Here is a 17448-nt window from a genome sequence, read left to right on the forward strand (position 1 = left end):
CACATATATTTGGAAATGTAAAAAGCACATTTCTAAATAACTTAGGAGTTAAAGAAGACAGCAGAGGGGCACCTGAGTGGCTAAGTCAGTTAAGCATCCTACTCTTGATCTCAGGGTCATGAGTTCAAGCCCTGGGTTAGGCTCCATGAGTGGAGCTTACTTAAAAAAATAAAATAAAATAAAATAAGGCAGCTGAATAGCCTTAAATCTAATACATACAAAAATTTTGTGGAATGATGTTAAAAAGATTGAATGGAAATTTTTTTATTTTTTTTAAAGATTTTATTTATTCATTTGACAGAGAGAGCACACAAGAAGCAGGGAGAACTGCAGAGGGAGAGGGAGAAGCAGGCTCTCCATTGAGCAGGGAGCCCTATGCGGGGCTTGATCCCAGGACCCTGGGATCATGACCCAAGCTGAAGGCAGATGCTTAACTGACTTAGCCACCCAGGCACCCCTGAAATGGAAAAATTTAGAGCCTTAAGTGTATATATTAAGTAAGGAAAAAAATCTGAAAAAGCAATAAGTAAAATATTTAAATTAAGAGGTTAGAAAATAAAAAACAGAAATCCAACATAAATTTAGGAAGAAGACAATTAAAAAGAGAACCAATTAGTAAAAAGAGAAAACAAATACAATAAGGAGGATTAACAAAGCCAACTTTTGTTTTTTAAAAACAAATATAATTGATGAAATTTTGGAAGTATCTCTCAAGAAAGAGAAAAAGACCAGAACATAATTTCAGGGGTCACATTCATATAATATTCTATAGAAATGATGTATCCTGGGATTGTGATCTAGGGAATCTGCTTCACACAGGACAATACAGAGTTAATGGTGTCCCTTAGAGTTATGTAAAAGGTAAATATTAGAAAACATATGGTTAAACAGTATTAGGAATAAAAAAGGGCATGACTTTAGATATAGCAGAAAATCTGAAAAAATAATGAGATATCATCTTAGAAAAAGTTCTCCTCAATAAATTTGAAAATCTAAAGGCAATGGTCAAATTCCTTGAAAATCATAATTTCTTAAACTGGACTCAAAAACAAAGAGGAAGCCTGAACAACCCTATGACTACTAAATTAAATGAATACAAAAATTAAAAATAACAAATACAAAAATTAAAAATAATCCTGTGAGGAAACACTAGGCTCACAGAGTTTTGAAGATAAGTTCTGTCAACCAACCAAGAGGGGAAAAGTTCGAAAACTATAGGAACGTTTCTGCAGAGTGAGAAAAATAGGTACGCTCACCAACTCAATTTTGAGACTAATATATACTAAAATTATGCAATCTCACTGTAATCATAGATGTAAAAACTCTTCTCAAAATCTTACCAGACTGAATCTAGCTATATACATACGTCTGCATTTTAAGACATAAATTCATCATGACCAACTTGGCTTTACTCCAGAAATGCAAATTGGGTTTAATATTAGAAATCCATTAAGGTGATTCAACCCATTAATATTAAGATAAGTTTATACTTCATGACAATTTAGTGATGATAAAATAAGACATTATGTAAAACATCTAACAGAGTGTCTGACAGCTGATAGAGGTGTAATAAACATCATTTTCCCCCTCCCTTCCAAAATGCTAATGAACCAGTGTATCATTTTCTTTGGTTATAAACAACTAACTCTGACAAACATAATCAGAAAAAAAAGAAAAGTATTGGAAGGATGTGGGAAAGCTCAGAGGATCAAGGAACCAGACAAGGAAAAAGGAAAGTCAGCTGTGCTGGAATGATTAAATGCCAACAACACTGGAAATGTCTGTGCACCTCCTAGGAGAGAGCATCTGGCAGAAGGGGCAAGTTACAGCCCCTGGGATTCCCCCCGGCTTCTGGAATATGGGGACATGTATCTTGATTTACAGTCATATGAAAAGTGCCCTCGGTGGGAGAGAGGTGAAGCCCAAGATGAAAATGGAGTGCAATTAGGAAGAGAAAAAATGAACGCTGGGCTGACAAAAAGACAAGAACTCTCCACTCTAACTTGTTTAGCTAGAAGCATTCGTGATGTGGGGCAGAACACACAGGCGCCCACAAATCAGCTTTTCTGCTAGAAATGAGTTTAACTTCCCTCAGCTAGCTCTTTCTCACTCTATTGATGCTTATAAGGGTGTCAGTCTCTCTCCTCGGGCTCGTCTTTTCTCAGTCTTAGAGCTATAGGTAAAACCACCACATAACTCTCATAGAACTCCTCTTAGAGATGGTCAAATAGGTACCAGGCCAGGCTCAGCTAATGAGAACGCTTTTCCAGCTGCCTCCCCAGTCCTGTGCCAGAACATAATCTTTACTTACGGCTGATGACAAAAGAACCCAATATTACACCTTCACTTTAAAATCAGACTGAAGCCAAAGTCAGCACAAGGCTCCTTTCAAATAGGACATCAAATGATGAAGTGTGATGAAGCTTCTAGTCTTCCTCTACTCACTCAAGGTAGGGGTCGGTTATCCACTGCCCGCCCTGCACCTGGCTCTAGGTCAGAGAATTCATCCTACAGATCTGGTTTTATCAAAGCCACTTGCCTTTAAAGACCAATTTGGCTTTAGACAAGGGATTTGGCGTATTTACAGAAACATCCGTGCCCTTCAGTTAGACACCATTAAAAATTAAGTCACATTTCACCGGACAGAAATCTACTGACTTTCAATACACATACGAAAATGCCCATAACCTCTCCCTCACCACTACTCTATACATAATGACACGCAGGAGGTGACTGCGCCTCCTAAATGTTTCTTGTATCCAGACGGCATGCGACTGCCTGAGCTGTCTGCCACACGACTCAGGCCTAGAGCATGTCGTTGCTCCCCTGCCTCTTAGCTTATCTTCTTCCCACCTGTTGTCTCTATTACTGCCAGGACAGTATTTATACCAGGGACCTTGGACCATGGTACTTCCTGCCTGGTACTCATCAATTTTCCCCTTTCCTTTTGGTGTACTCCGTAACTCACAAAATGAGGCCTTTTGTGATTTGACCCCGGCCCACCTGTCCGATCTTTCTTCACTCTTAAACACCAACAAAGCTATTCTCTCAGGTGGGTTTTTTACCTACTTCTTATCTACATGGAAAATGCCACAGCTCATCACAATGTCCACTTCCACTGAGAAGCCTTCCCGGGCCCTCGAGACAGATTTTCTTCAGCTCTGACAGACTCAAGTTTAAGACGACCCCCCAGATCCCTGCCTCCTGGTGTCCATGCCTTCCTGTAATACCCTGCCCTTGAATTCAGGCAGAACCAGTGGTGACTGGCATCTAACTAACAGAATATGGTGAAGGTGATGGGATGTCACTCTCCTGAATAGGTTACCTTAAATGACAAAGATGATGGCATATTATGCCCAGGATTGCTTTCTATTATATGACTCTGTCTTACAAGACTGGAGAGAGAGAGATTCTTACGCTGGCCTTGAAGAAGCAAACAACCATGTTATAAACTGCCTCTGGAGAAGGCTACATGACAGGTAGCCTCTAACACCTGAGCTGGCCTCCACCCACAGCCAAAAGAAGTTGTGTTCCTCAGTGGATTATAGCCAATGAAATCCCGAAACAGAGAATCCTGCTAAGCTGTGGTTGGTCTCTCGATCAATGGAAATGGTGAGGTAATAAAGCTGTGTTGTTCAAAACTACTAAATCTGTGGTGATTTATTACACAGCATAGAAAATGAATACATGAACAACTCAAGATACTTTTCACTGGGGTCCCCACTGCAGTTTTCACATACCTCTCTCAAGAAACTTAAATTTTTATATTCAGATAAGTTGTTCCCCAGGGGTTAAAAAAATTTAAGAGCACTTAGTGTATCTTTTTAATTTTGCATCTTCAGCATCTAGCATAGGATATACTCTATGACTCTGTTTCAAAAAATAAATTAATTAAAAGGACAAAGGTAAAAACGTAAACTGGAAGAATATTAGATAATCTATTGAAAGCATTTTGTTATTGGGCATATGGTTTCCTTACAGTTCTAATAATCTATGATCCTAAATCTTAAAAAATTGAACATGGAAAAACTTGAATAGGTCTATTATTTATGAAGTGTTTATTATGTACTTGGTGCTGACCTAATAGATTTGGAAAATGCAGTTGAATTAATATCCTTTTATAATTTTTCTGTAGTTTATATGGAAAAAATATGAGCTGTATGCACGCAGCATTAGTTGAATTTGCAGTTCTTTGGATAAATATTATCAAAGGTGGTTAGGACAATCAGCTTTGCAAAATTAAACTCTTCTAGAGATGGTTAAGCTGAGACTGTGGGCTCTCCTATTAGAAGGATAACAAAAGGGATTCTAATTTTGGATTGGATGATCTCTGAGGTCCTTCCAGTTCTAAGCTTCCATGATACTTGAAATTTGGAAATCATTATTTTGTGGCAGGTTAAAGAATTACAGTCGATGACATGTATCTACATTAAAACACACACACACACACACACACACACACACACACATACACATAAGAGAACTAAGCCTAAATGTATTCTCACGAATTTTGGGTAACTAGATCCCTTTAACTAAAGTGTTTGCCCATAAAACCTAATCCATATAGCCCCAGTTAAGGAACTAACTGGGTGCTGATTTTGAGTTCTGCATGTGCTGCAATGACTTCAAGCGCCACAAGGTGGCAGAGTGCTGGCACTGTGTTTCTAATTCACAAGAATTAAAACAGGAATTCGTTATATATTCAAAGGCAGTTTTAATTGAGACTTTGTATTCTTCCATCTGTTCCTATTGTGCCAGGTGCAGGGACTGGATGGAGGAACTGAGAAGTATATTTGGAGGCTCTTGGAAAGGGAGAAGACAGGATATAAAATCACGTATATTTAAAGAAAAACTATTCATGGATACAACTCCCAATTTGCATGTGACCCCAAAATTACCACGACCCATCCTGATCATTCCTTTTTCCAATTACTCCTGTAACATTCACCCTCCCATACATAAACTGGTGCAAATTCACAAATACATTACTTCTACTTAAGTCCCTAAATCATCTAAAGCATCAACAATTATTTGATCTCTTAATAGGGTTTTAAAAATCAAAGATGAATACTCTTGTCTTTCTAATCCTTCACTGCCACAGGTCACAGCCACAAATGACTATTATTTCAGTGCTATGAACAGGGTGGGACCTTTTTCTCATTCCTCAAGATTAGTCCTTCTAGATCTCTATTACGTGATGCACTTTCACTAAATTCATTTCTTTTTCTTCTGAAAAGTGGTCTTCCCCAGGGTTCATGAACTCTTGATAGTATCTGAACTGGGAAATTCTACAGATATTTAGAGTACTTTCACATCACAATCAGTCAATCAAACAGTATGCGGAAAGTATATGGCACCTTTTTGGGGGAACCAGCAGACTCTAAGAGAACAAGGACTCTCCTATGTCTGATGGAACCATTGCATCTCCAAAGCCTAGACAGTGCCTGGCACACCAGAGACATTCAAAAAACACTGATCAAATAATAAACTTTAGGGCACCTGGGTGGCTCAGTTGGTCAGGCGTCTGCCTTTGGCTTGGGTCACGATCCCAGAGTCCTGGGATGGAGTTCCACATCGGGCTCCTTGCTCAGTGGGGAGTCTGCTTCTCTGCCCCTCTCCTGGCTTGTGCTCTCTCTCTCTCTCAAATAAATAAATAAAATCTTTAAAAAATAATATACTTTATATGAATACTTATCAAACTGAAATAATGTCGTACCTTGAGTCCACAAGAGCCCACAATTGTGACCTGCACATTGTACTTGCTCAGTAAATGTTAGTCAGATTAACAATGAATGGACCTATATACTTCCATAAATTTGATTCCTAGTTAAGAAGTTAATATAGAAGTTCAGTCAGTCCAAATGTATTTATTTCTTTTTATTGAACAATCCTCGTGTTTGACTCTGAGTAACCCCCCAAAAAGTCGATGCCAGTTCCCAAGGGTTAAACTGTGGCAGAGATAAAACCCGGGAGGTGATAAACAACCAAGCCAGAGCAGCATGTTGCTGTAACCAATTTAGGGGTTATTGTACGTTTGTTGGGATTGTGTTTAATGTGATGCATGCAAATACATGTATTTAGATTTCCATACAAACTGTCTAGGAAAGCCCAGAATCTTCCACAACAACCCATTCTTTAACTGTTGATACTCTTCTAGGAATTTAACCTGTTTCCACTTCAAATTCTTTTCTAGGTTGTCTCTGAACTACTATGCAATATCAATATAACCCTAATTTTTTGTCAATTGTATTATCTATTGACTTCCTCATATCAAAGATGAGGATATAAACCACTTACACTTCTCTTCTATTTCCATTTCCCCTTCAGATGTTTGATATGTATATTATTACTTTAGTCCTGTTATCTCTGTAATTGCAAATAATTTCTTAAAATCCTATTTCTTACTTCATCACTTTTCAATGGGCGTTCTCAATCCCATGCTTTGTAAGATGTCAATATTAGACATTCTTCTTCCTTCAATACCCTGTCTCCTGTAGGTTAAACTTTGGCTTCTACCTTTTCAAGACTGTTGGATATTTTTATTTTGTCATGCAACCATAACAATGACTTCTATATTTTGTTATGGGTTATCTCTAAAAGTTGAAAATCAATAAATGGCTCTTATATTACAATTATTCTGTAAGTAGCTGTTCAGTGTCAAGCCAGGTAATGTGTTAGCACTATGTGTATGTGTGTGTGCGTGTATGTATATATATATTTTTCCAATACAGATCCAATGTCATGAGTCTTGGATCACTCATGAGAAAATGTTCCTCACATTAAGATCAAATAGATTTTTTTTCCCTCACAAACCATGCATTTATAAAAATGCTTCAGAATTTGTTTTATATTTGTACTGTCTTGTCTAGTTTACTTAGTAGGTGGCCTCTAAAATATTGCCTTTGCCCTTTTCTTACACTATTTGCATTTATATACTTTCAGTTATTTACAGACTTGTGATTACATAATATATTCTGTCAAGTCACTGTGTCTGTAAGCTTCTTCCAGAAGCTTCAGAACTTTTTTTTTTTTTAATCTAAACTGTTCCCCAGGCCATTTGTACATGTGCCATTTTGAGACTTCCCACCACTATCTCTTTCTTGCTCTTGACTTGACACCACTATTTCCTCCATCTGTGGCTTTCTCTTTCTGGCTTTATCCCTTCAGTGCGTACAATCTCATGACATTTCCACTGCAAGAGTGTATGTGATACAAACTTTCTAAGAGCTCCTACTATTAGAAATATATTTAATCTGTTCTCATACTTGATTGGCATTTTGGCTAGTTAGAGAATTTTCAGTTAAGAAAAATTCCCCTCAGAATTATGAAAGCATTGCTCTATCATCCTCCACATAGTGGAGCTCATTAAATACTAGGTGGATTAACAAATGCCCACAAACTTCCTTTCTCTTTCTCTTTTAGACGTTAATTTGTCCTTCTGACATTTGATCAACCTATGGTGGTTACGTGTCTCTGAAAATCTAGACGTTAAAAATGAACATGAGCATAATCAATGTGAGCGGCGCAGGGCACGGGGGACGGTGCCATAACTATGTCTCAGCTCAGCTGACTCTAGACTACAGGGCAGATTTGTCTGGTTACCACGTCGCATCTGCAAGTAAAAAGAGGGCTGGGAAATCTCAAGTGAATTCAAATTGATGTTAACACCAAGAGTACCAATCACTTTGCCCAAATTGATGAGCTTTTTAAAATTAATAAGTTTCTTAAAACAATCTGTTCTCTCTAATATAAGTATAGACGAGGTCCAGGTGGAGCTTTCATTTGAGAAGGAAAGGGAAGGAAGATGGAGAACCGGAAACCCAATGCTTTTTAAACTGCAGTTACTTTGAAGGAAAATATACTACATAGAATATAAAGCAACCAAATCATCTACAATAAAAAACAAATATTTTACAAAGCATCATATATTAATTTTAGTGTGATCAATAGGAAAAATATAACTACAGGGAAATGGTTACATGCAAGGCCATCACCAATATATATAATTTATTTTATAAACTTGGCACTATATTATCTTCCAATTAAAATAAATACTAAGCTATTTAACAAGTATAATTTAACAAAAATAAATTATGAATTACTTAAGAACCCCAACTATACGGCAGACGGTGTATTTGAGATGTACACATACTGTCTTAAATGGAACCTCATAACAAGTTTGTGGACTGCAAAATGATCTTTATTCTACAAATACAGATACTAAGACTTAACTCAGGAAGTCTAAGTGATATGCCTAAAGTCACACAGGTAGTATATAAGAACTAGGACCTCCATGTTCCTGTTGTAAGTTCCATGCTTTCTGCACTTACCACACTGCTTTTAACTTTATGCCATCCTATATCAACACTCACAAGTTTGCTAAAATACATTCCTATAAATGAAACCTTAAATTTCTAGCTCTTCTCTCCTCGAAGGAAGCCAAATCATTTTGAATACATGATCAAAATTATCCTCATCACATATGGATCAGTTCAAACACTATGATCTCCAATCCAACTTGAGAATGGCTAATCTTGCCTAGATAAAAAAGTAATAATAATACAATATTTTTTGTAAATACAATATGTATTGGAAGTTTACTCTATGACATGCGCTGTTCTAATCACATGCATAGTCGTGCTAAGTTCTTACCACTTAATCATGATGAGACTCGTTTAATCCTCCCAACTACCTTATGAAGCAAGTATTACTGCTGGCTCCTTTTTATAATTACAACTGTAATTTCTTTGGATTTTTTTATATGAAGCTGATTGTATTGCACAGTGCATCTATGTTATTATTCAAATAACTGAACTTGTGGGAGTATGATCAAATGGAACAAATATATCCATATAATAATCTCATCATGATTAAGTGGAACCAAGTTACCTAAGCCACAGTGAACTCTGAGGACTGAAAGATACCAAACCAGACTCGGAACATTCAAGTCAGCTGAGATACAGACAAGTCTGACTATAAGCTACATCCTGCAAGCAATCACTAGTCAAGGTAAGAATTTAGCACGACTATATCAACAAATACATAGTTTTAGTTTGTTCTCTTTAAGATCATAACGTTAGGTCTGTTGTTGATATTGTTGTGTTTTAACTTTAGGTACTCAGTATACGGATTAAATAAATGGAATGAATAAATCTAATCTGATAGTCTCAATTTAACATCATAAATACTAGCTCTACTATAGAGTTTTGAATTTTTAATTGTTTAAAGAATATAACCACAATATAAAATGTTTGGGGAACGGTGTAAAAGAAAAAAACATAATGTTGTCAATTATCACATCACTGACCTTTCTGGAATTTCCTTCAAGTTAAAAACTATTATAATAATTCCATCCTTGGTTCTGGATTATTAATCTCTTTCTCACTATTTTTTTATCTGCATTTTCCCTTCTCACTTCTTTTTTTTCTACAACACACACCTTCTTTGAGTCTAGAATGTTTTCTCCTTTTTTTTTTTTTTAACTTGAGAATTCAACCAAGGTTGAAAACATATACAGATTTAATACAGGGCATTTCCTTCTATTTGACTTAGACTTTCACTTCTTTAAACTCTCAATCTAAATACTGTTAAAACTCTATGATAATTTCTTCAGGTAAGGAAGGTAAATATGAAAATCAGTAAGTGACTACATGTTGGGTAATTGAATTTAAATTAAAAAAAAAAGAAAATCAGTAAGTGAGCTTTTGAGAGTGCAGTGTTTACTTTTTCAAACTCTAACATTTACTAGGTTCTTTTCTTGTTTTTTTTTTTAACAATGAGTCATTTTACTATGTTAACTATGAACCTAATGAAAGTCTTTTCCAACAAACCTCCATTACCCTCCAAAGCATTTAGCATGAGAATAAAGTGGGGAAGTTTTCAAATACATGAATTGTGTTTTTAATTTAGCATCACCATTATATGCATCAAAAGAAAAACTGCCAACACTACAATGAAAATCTCATGAAAAGCATCTTAATCTCAATAATAGTTTAGTGATAACTTTCCTCAACCCATCAAGAATGGAAAAGTTTTGTTCTTAGTCTAAGATTTCATTGTCAATATAAAATTGAGTAAGTCCTTAAAAGAGTACATTTTCTATATCCATTCAATATAGAAACAACTAAAAATATTGAAAAGTTTGCATAATATGGGAAATACAAGTTATTATTTGCAAATTTCTATGCAATTCCAAGTGAATCTAAGCTGGTATGATATATGACTTTCTATTTATTTATAGGTTATATGAACATTTCAAGCTGTGCATAAAAGCCCCTTCTTGAGATACTTCTCATTTACACCCAAAAGTGTAAAAATTCAACAAGAAACTGGTTATACAGAAAAAAAGAAATACTCCAATCTCCCCATAAGAAGATAAATAGGCAGCTGTAATCAACGTTTTACTTTGCTCACTAGCCCCTAAAGCATCATTGACTGAGAACTGTGTCTAAGACATGGCAGGTTTTCTGCTAGGCGTGGTAGGGCATGCAAAAGAGAAATAAAAGACCCTATCCCTGTCCCAAGGAAGTCCCCAAATGCCATGGAGTTCAACTGTCAGAATTACATTTGTATGCCAGATTATGATTTCCTATCTACAATATTCTTTCACCTTGCCTACATTTCAAGTATCTGTTCATCTTTTACTCATAAGATGAAAGGATAAGTATTACCCAAAACCAACTCAAGCTATAGTTGCAGTTCTTCAGAGTTTGCTCTTCTACACCCTGATGGAGCCTCACCACCACGAGAAAGGCTGGGAGACTGTTTGATTGCAGTCTTGCCAGTGTTCCCATTACAAAGCTCTCTGAAGCCAGTTCCAAGGTAATCATCATTACTGTCAAAGTGCTCTCTTCTTCTCTTCTAGCAAAACTATCTCATTTGTTTCTTGGAGTCAATACCACCCCATTCAGCAACTCCTTACTGCTGCTATTATAGCCAGGACAAATTTTTTCTTCTAATCTCATTTTTCTCAAATTCATCTAAACTAGTTTGGACTTTGTGTGTTATGTTCCTTTACCATTCAGGCCTTTCAGCTAAGAAAGACTGAAAAGTAGATTTGTGATTTGCACACCTCTTACCATTGGTACTCTTAGATGTCTTCATTGATCCCATCTGAGAGATTTAGAACCCAGCTACCCTAACTCCCAGCTCTCAACCAGAACTAAATGTGAGTCAGAAGAATTAGCTTCCTTTCACGCCCTACTTTGCCTGTCAGTCCACTCATGTTACACTTCTATCCCACATGGTCAAACACGGCATCATAAGAGAAATCATGCACAGGGGACATATAATGAAAAACAGCTTTGATGAAAACATACATTTAATTTATCCTACAGAGATACAGAATCCCAATAGTAACAGGCCCTGGGAGGGAAGTACCATAAATACAGTTTGGATGGGAATGTCATTAATTCCTAAAAGAGGTTATAGATCCTATCAGGTGAATGAAACTAAATCTTTAAAACCTATCAATTCCAAAGCACCCATCCAAACAGGTACACATCTCTTCCATTTCTAGTAACTTGCCAAGCTGCCTAGAGGGAGAAAACTAAAAGTGTGGTCTAACAGTAGGATACCTCCCACTATTCTTTGGTTTGTTCTGTGTGTGAGCGTGTGTGTGTGTGTGTGTGTGTGTGTGTGTGTATTGGTAGTGTAGGGAGGGTAGGGAGGGTGAGTGGGAAGGCTGTTTCCCTAGGAAATGGGTAACTACAAAGAGGATAGCTACTCCTTTTTAAATTTATATCTACCTAATTTATTTAAAGTTAAAATGTATACATTATAGATTATAATTATTTCAATACTCTGCGTTTCCAGAGTAGTCATAGTTTAAAGAACCCATCCTTGGCTACTAGAAAAAGCAGAAAAAGGAAGAAAACCTCATAATAGAGAAGTATGTTATTTGAGATCAGGAAGAAAGGAAAGAAAAAAGGAGAAAAAGGTAATTGAAAATTAGCCAGTGGATGTCAGGGTCGGGAGTAGAAATATACAGAAGCAACTTGCTTTGTTATTACAGAAGTCACTAGTAATAGTCCTGTTAAATAAAGCCATTCTTGCTTCTGCTTAAACGTGGATCCCTTTTTATGCTAACTATATAACGAGTCCTAGATGCCACTTTTAGAATCTCAGGGATTCCACTTTTCTCCCTGAGATATTTAGTTCAGAGACAGTTTGTTTGCCTCTATTAAAGGATGTGCTTTAATTTCCATGGCTTTCACATAGACTAAGTTGTTGCTTATAAAAAGCCTTTGTGAAAGAATGCATCAGCTCCCTACTTGCATTTTATTTTCTGCAAAGTATTAGAGAGCACCCTGCGCATCTCTACAGCTAATGTTGCCGGGAGGCGTCATTTTGTAAGAACCTGCTAACACCACTGAGCTTTCCTCAGTAAAGCCCAGTACAAATAGCATTTCATTGTATGTTATTTGTTTGTGTCACTTAAAACTTGTAATCTGATTAAGCGTTAAATGGGATATCAGGGCTTGGGCACAGTTATCTAAAGCATAAACAAATGTGAAATTACTAGCAAGAAAGAGAGACAGACAGACGACTGACTTTTGTTTGACTCCTGTTCTTCCATTGAACCTCCACAAAAAACCTGTCCCAAATCAGTAACAAAATGCTGGATTTAGATTTTCTGGACAGGTTATATAAATACAATATATTACAAAATATGTATTGTTTTACATCTACCATGTCCTTAATATTTTCTGGTCCTTAATAATGAGTTTTATTTATACTGGAACAAAATATAAAGAAATTTAGAGGTGATTTATATTCATATCACTCGCAGTTTAAGCATAATATCTTGTTTTCATTTTTTATCTCTCAAAGTTTCCAAGACAACTGGATTTATGCTCCAGAATAATTTCACACATTTCTTCATTTAAATCAGTTAAGTCAATGTGAAAAATAACCAACATTTAAAAATACTTCTCTTTTTTGAATAAACGTCTACATCAACAGAAATAAAATTCTCCTTCATAATTCCCATGTTACAGAAATGCAGCTAGCTCTTGAAGGAACATCACATTCACTCCAAAACCATTGTTAAACATGGATTATGTATGGGCTCACTTCAAATGCATGGAGTAACAACACGCAAATAATCATGTCTTGGCATGTTATAGTTAAAAATGCTAAAAACAGCTATTCCAACTTGATTATGAGTTAGTGTCATTTAGGTATAGATGCTCCATATGAATATTCAGTGTGATACATTGTTTTTAATATTGCCTTAAGTGGTACAATCATCCTTGGATGCCATATGCACTATTGCATAATCCATCCCAGTTACAGAGGAATGCTTCCCTAGATGTTTAACGAATTATATGAGCTACTTCTCTGTAGCCTCACCATCCAAGCCTCTGATTAAGAAACACTCTAATAAAGATTAACCTTAAAACCAAGCTGTTAGAGAAAAAGTCAAGGAATCCTATGGTAATGTAATTTAGTGAGTCATGAATTCTCCCTAATAGAGTCCACCGAACAGGAATTATTTTTTGAATGTCAGCCCTGCACAAGGCACTGTCTAGTTGCAGCTATAAAATGTAAGAGCTACCACCATTTATTGAGTACCTACTCCATGCTGGACACTGTACTGGTAACTATCTTCTAAATGTTAGTGTGGGCAGGCTTAAATGCCAGGCTAGAAAATCTAGAACTGAGCCTGTAGGCAGTTGGCAACCTTTAAAAAAATTTTTAGGGGGGTCAGGAAAAAAAGCATTAGTTCTGAGAACAGAGAGAAAGATTAATCTGACAGCATTGCACATGTACAGTTGAGAGAGCTAAAGATCAGCAGCAAGGGGACCGTCAGAGGGTAAACAGCAAAGGTATACATGAATGCAATGCTGATGGAATGCAAGTCCAGGGTTGGAAATGAGAAGCATGGGGATAAATTAGAGGGTCTGTTGAAAACCTAGAGATTATGAGAAGGGGAAGCTAAAGCTAAAGCTGAAATTCTACTTTGGGGAACTTACTCCATAAATGTATTTGCACCTTGTGAAGGGATAGGTTTGCATGAGTCAGGAAGCAGTAGGTGACGCTGTAGTAACCACAAAATCTCAGGCACCTAACACGATGACACATTTTTGCCCCCAGTTACAGCACAGTCAGGTGCTAGCAGGGCAGGTCTCCTTCATCTTGTAACTACACCATCTGGAACACATGATGTCTAAGGGGTCTTTACAGAAGAGGGTATAAGAGGGTTGCACAGAAGAGTTTTAAGGTTCAGGCCTGAAAATGGCTTATGTTAGTTCTACCCTTGTTGTCTATAACCCAGACACATACCCGCATCCCCATCCCATACACAAAGCTGGAATTTAGGAATGCACATATACGCAGTGAGCACTAAGGTCACTAAGTTTACTTGTAAGAGCAAATGATTAGAAATGACCCAAATACTCATCAGTTGAGAACTATAAATTAGGTTATAACCATATATTGGAAAGCTCTAAAAAACAAGCACTGATATGGGAAGATCTTGAAGATACATCATTAAGTAAAACACTCAAGTACAGACAAGTATGTATATTACGTTACCTTTTTTTGTGGAAAGGAACAAATCTGAAATATTTGAATTACAATGAAACTCTAAAAGGATACCCAAGAAACCACTGACAATGGTACCCATTTCGGGAGAAGGGGTTGAATCAGCCGAGTTTTCATTTTATCCAAAAATAAGGCAGCCTAGTTTTATTTTTACCCCAAACCCAAATCAAACAAATGGTTTTAGTATTTTCTCTTTTCAACAATCAGGGTTTGAGTTATATCTTAACAAGGAATATCAAGTAACACATCTCTTAACGATAACCTAATATTTAACGAATACAAGCATAATTGCAAGGTAACAAACTCCAAGACAAACCAAGAGTGAAATGACAGCAGAGACGTGAATTTGAATACTTTCTGAGCATTTAATAGTGACACCACAGCTGATTTGTATTCTGAGACTTCTTAATGGAGGGCAAACACAACTAGATGCTGATTATTTTTCCTTGAATTGTTTCTTCCTAAAAGCCCAATTTAAATTTAGCTTGGGATTTCCTGTTAATGCTTTAAAAAAAGTCAAAGCAGCTGTTTGCTGTTTATGATTTGTGTGCTAGAATTTGGCTCACCATGGGTACTAGATTTTGCCTGCTAGGGGAAGACAGAGAGAACCTTAAGTGCCACCTAAGTAGGTTTTTTATTTCATAAGAATCCCAGCGCATTTCTGAAAATGAAGGAAATGACCTTATCTAGCCAGTTAGCCTGTTTGAATGTTTCCCCACCCCCAAAATAGGGATTGGGTATCCACCTACCCAATCTTTGTGAAGAACGAATGTTGAGATAATACATCTGTTAGAGATGCATACACAGGTAAATACTGAATGTCATCCCCCCAACCAGGAAGCTTTCTTTGATGTCTTGAATGAGACTGGGACCTCCCATTAACATGGTCCATTGCACTATGCGCATCTTCTTCAATACTTAGATGTTTGTTTTTTCTCTTCCCTACTAGTGTGCAGTGCCTTGCAAACTCAGCATTCCACATATCTACTGCAGAGCCAGGCATGTAGCTCAGGAATTCATTATTGAACTAAATGAGTAACTAGAAGCATTCTTGATCCTGCCTCAGATTCATTTTCCCCATGGTTAGCACTAACATTCTTAGAGAAGAGCATTGATGAGATGCTGGTCGTGGAGGAGTGGCTAATAATTGTCTAAATTTAGGTTGGCCATGGCATGTTTTACTGATTATATGTATGCTGTTAAAAAGGATGTGATTTGTACTGAACTCAAATCCATTTTGGCCTACTCTTGCAATAATAAAGTACTTGCAAACAAGGATCAAATACTTACGATGAGCCATTGTTTTAGGCATTTACACTTAATCCTCTCAATCCTATGGAATTGATTCTGTTATTGCCTTCATTTTACAGATGATGAAACTGAGAAACAGGTAAAATGCCAGCATACCTGGCCCAAGCTAATACAGCTGCTGTTGGCAGAGCTAGGGTGTTGATTTGGGCAGGTGGGTCCAGAGGCCACATTCTACTATACTTCCTTAAAATGAAAAGCTATCTCTAACATGGTACATATGCACTTGAAAATATGCAAAGTAATTGCCTATTAAGTTCACTTGAAAGTGGATATTTTTAAATGATAGTATTGGTGACATAGAAAGATTTTGATAATGATGCAATCCTCGTGGCACTGCAAGGTAACAAAAAGATTTTGGTAAACAACTTAAGAATATGTGGGATGTAACATGTACTGTGTAAGAAAATGGCCTAGAAATCAGACAGAGTTGGCTTTGAACCATTATCATTAAGGATGTTAAAAATATTAATATCGCTGACCCATTGATTTCCATCCTGGAAATCTGCTCTAAAGAAGTACAAGACACACAGAAATGCTGTATAAAACAACATTTATGTATATATTTGTCTATTTTTTAGCAATTCTTATGGGAAGATACATGTATATAAAACACATGTGGAAAAGTACATAAAACATATATACAGTTTAAAGAAAATTATACAGGGCCACTTCCCAAATACTCCCCTTTCTGATTGCTAATGGGTAATTGTTACCCCGACTTCTGTAATAATTATGTCCTTGTTTTCCTTTACAGATTTTATCACCCTGCATCCTTTGACAATATAGTATAGCTTTACCTATTTTGAACTATATAGAAACAGAGTCATGCAAAGTTTATTATTTGATAACTTGTGGATTCCTCTCACCCTTATATTGTGAGATGCAGCTATCTGGTTTTGTGTGGTAATAGTTTATGAACATGTAATGAGTGACATATTTGGCTTTCTAACTACATTTTTTTTTTCTAGCTGCATTCTTATGTTCGCTTTAGACTTGTCCCACTTGTTTTGCATGTCTTTTATTCTCTTTTTTTCCTTCTTTTGGATTGATTTTTTTTTAATCATGTGATTTATTATTTCCATTTTTTGTGGTTACCTTTGAAATTATAACATGCACACTTATCAAAGTCTAAACTTAGTCAACACTTTTACTCTCCTACAAATATATTAATATATACAGATTATTAATATATTATTATTGAATATATTTTAACTATCTTATTTAGTCCTATAACCATTATTATTGTTTTATAAAATGTATATTCATTTAGATTAATTCATATATATGGCACTTTGTTCTTCTTTTGCCAGCTTCTATTTTCCATCTTGGATCACTTTCCTTCTGCCTAGGAGGCATGTTTTAGAAAGTCCTTTAGCAAGGGTCTGCTGGTGACAAACTCTCCCAGGTTTTGTTTTTCCAAAATGTCTTTATTTAGCCTTCATATTTTAAAGAAAAAATTCTAGAATGAGAGTTATTTTCTCAACATATGTTGAGATATACACTGCCCCTCCTCCCCAGCTAGTATTGATATATCCCTTTGTGTCTGGTGTTCTGTATCTTCACCATGTCATACCAGGCTGTGGACTTCTA

At 36.3% G+C, this 17448-nt stretch overlaps 1 protein-coding gene across 15 annotated transcripts in view; it reads right to left on the reverse strand.

Moving 5' to 3' along the window:
- The window catches only part of DLG2 (discs large MAGUK scaffold protein 2), a 1693368-nt gene that overhangs the window by 873580 nt on the left and 802340 nt on the right, over positions 1 to 17448 (reverse strand). The gene's annotated exons all lie outside the window — the stretch shown is intronic.

This window comes from Phoca vitulina, unplaced genomic scaffold (genome assembly GCF_004348235.1).
Source record: "Phoca vitulina isolate PV1807 unplaced genomic scaffold, GSC_HSeal_1.0 scaffold74, whole genome shotgun sequence".
Classification (NCBI taxonomy): domain Eukaryota; kingdom Metazoa; phylum Chordata; class Mammalia; order Carnivora; family Phocidae; genus Phoca; species Phoca vitulina.